General features: G+C 45.8%; 1 pseudogene; it reads right to left on the bottom strand.

Moving 5' to 3' along the window:
* Positions 1-332: 332 nt before the first annotated feature.
* LOC147582494 (large ribosomal subunit protein eL29 pseudogene) lies at positions 333-1,682 on the bottom strand (annotated as a pseudogene).
* Between the last annotated feature and the right edge of the window lie 766 nt (positions 1,683-2,448).

The raw sequence follows: 2,448 nt of genomic DNA, 5'->3' as shown, positions 1-2,448 counted from the left end.
TTTTAAAATTAACTTTATGGGTATAATTTATATAAATTGTATCCATTTAAACTGTACATTGTGATGAACTTAGATAAATGATACACCCACATGCTGCATGGTTTTTAACCTGGAGATGGGTGACCTGAGTTCAATCCTAAACTGGTCACTTACTAGTCACCTTTGGCAAGTTACCTTAACTTCTCAAAGCCTTGATTCTTCTCTCTGTAAAACAACGATGAAGGCGAACTCACAGCATTGTAAAGGTACAGTGAAATAATGAACAGTGTCTAGAATACAGTCTGTTCTCAATTCGCCTTTTATTACTAGATAAGATAAAAAATTAACCTTGTATTTCTAAACTTCTACCTGGGTTCTTTCAAATGGAAATTTATGAACTCATCGTTTCTTCCTCACTTCTGAGTGTTCACCATATTAATTTATTTTTTTGACACATCCTGCCTCATGTTTACTTGTACAAATAGCACAGGAGGACACCAGCCCCATGCAGTCAGAAGCTCAGGGGGTCACACCAGACCTGTAGTCCTTACATTGGCAGACAGAAACCAAGGCTACACTGGAGCCTTCATGGGAGCATGAGCACCTTTGGGGACCTGAGGCACAACCATAGGCTGGGCCTTGGTTTGAGCCTTGGCCTTGGCCTTTGGCAATATGGCACCAGCACATTTCCTGAGCTTGGGGTGAGCAATGTAGGCAAGTTGATTGCACTTGTGGATGCCGCCATTTAGGATCTTGGGTTTGATTTCCCTGGGCTACATTAGGGCCTTGATAGCCTCAGCACGAGCACTCATGGCCTAAATGGTGTTGCCCTGCATCTTCTTCAGGCCATTCTTGTTGTGCTTCTTGGCAAAGCGTATGTTCCTCAGGAACTTGGGGTCTGCCCCCTTAAGAGACTCATATCTTTGTTACTGGGGTTTCTTGATGTCCTTTCTGTGCCATTTTCATGACTGGTTGTGTATCGTGTGGTTCTTGGACTTGACCATGTCTGCATGAAGCCTATGGCTCCTGGAGCTCCTGGGACTGCCATATTCATTTACTCTTTATGTCAGAGGCAGAAGGAACTGGAGAAATGGCATTTTTTTTTTTTTTTTTAAGTAGGCTCCACATCCAGTGTGGAGCTGAATGCGCAGCTTGAACTCACGACCCTGAGATCAATACCTGAGCTGATATTAAGAGTCAGATGCTTAACCAACTGAACCACCCCTGGGTGCCCCACATAGCATGATCTTATATATCATTTACCCACAACTCTCAGAATGTTCAGTGTGTCCTAGTTAGCATTGACAGATATGATACATTTGTGTGTACCTTTCACTCTGCTACCACTGCCAAAAAATTTCTAAAGGACAAAGTTTCACTAGGAATAGGTAATTATGAAGTAAATCTCACAACTACACATTAACTTGGGCAAGAATTCACAGAAGCTAAGTGATAGCTTCTATAATTGTTCAAGTACAAGGCTGAGCACATGAAGCAGGTGTTTCTCTTTAAACTCCCTACAAATGTGTATGCAACATTCTTCAGCATCTGAGAACATAAGCAAACAACTGTGCTAAATCATCTCGCCTCATTTTGATCGTGAGGGCTCACACCAGCCAATGAATAACTTATAAATACAATCTGATGTGCGACATGGAGAAACGTAGATGATGGTGGCTTTAGGTTGTTCTTGATTATGTCTGGGGTATACATTCATTGGCGGTATCCCCACCCCCACCCCGCCACCGCCCTGCTATCTTTCAGAATCCTGAAAGGAATTCTGAAAACATGAATACCCCAGTTTCCTGCTTCGTACCTGCATTTCTCTAAATAATCCGATCGGAGCTTGGTCTGTAAGTGCCAGTCCTGGTGTCTACTGTAATTAACAGGCGTCCTGTTAGTTGTAATTAATTAAGAGGCGGTTAGAAATGGTAATTCTAACCATTTGTATTTTTTAACTGACTGTGAATTTGCCTCAAATATTTTTAGCACTCTCATGTCCTTGCTCTCGGATTTTTCTTCGGCTAGGCACTTGGCTAGGCACTTGGTAATTCAGGGGCATTCTTTTCCTTTCAACAATCTATTTCCCTACTCTCCTCAACACTTCCACTTGGGTGGTGCTGGCGCACCAGGAAGAAGTGCCCAAGCGGTTCTTCAGGATCCGCCCTCCCGGACAGGTTCTCAGCGCAGAGATGCGCCCGGGAGAAACTGAACGCTTAACGCCAACGCCAACGCCACCCGCCGCGGGGTGGCGAGGCCTGGACAGGGCCCTAATGAGAAACTCTGGGTTCGCCTGGACCTAGTCTCTGCCAGGCCTTCGGGATCCCGCGACCCCGCCGTAGCGGGAAGGAGGAGAGAACAGGAGAGGAGGAAGAAAAGAAAGTGCCCTTGTTGAAGCCCCGCCCGCGCTGGTCGGGCCCTCGTGCCCTTTGGCCTGCAGGGGGCGTGGCCTCGGGGGCGGAAGCAGAG

This window comes from Puma concolor, chromosome A3 (assembly GCF_028749965.1).
Source record: "Puma concolor isolate L17-30 chromosome A3, mPumCon1.1.hap2, whole genome shotgun sequence".
Lineage (NCBI taxonomy): Eukaryota > Metazoa > Chordata > Mammalia > Carnivora > Felidae > Puma > Puma concolor.
Note: the sequence above shows the minus strand (reverse complement) of the source record. Positions and strands in the feature narration are given on the sequence as shown.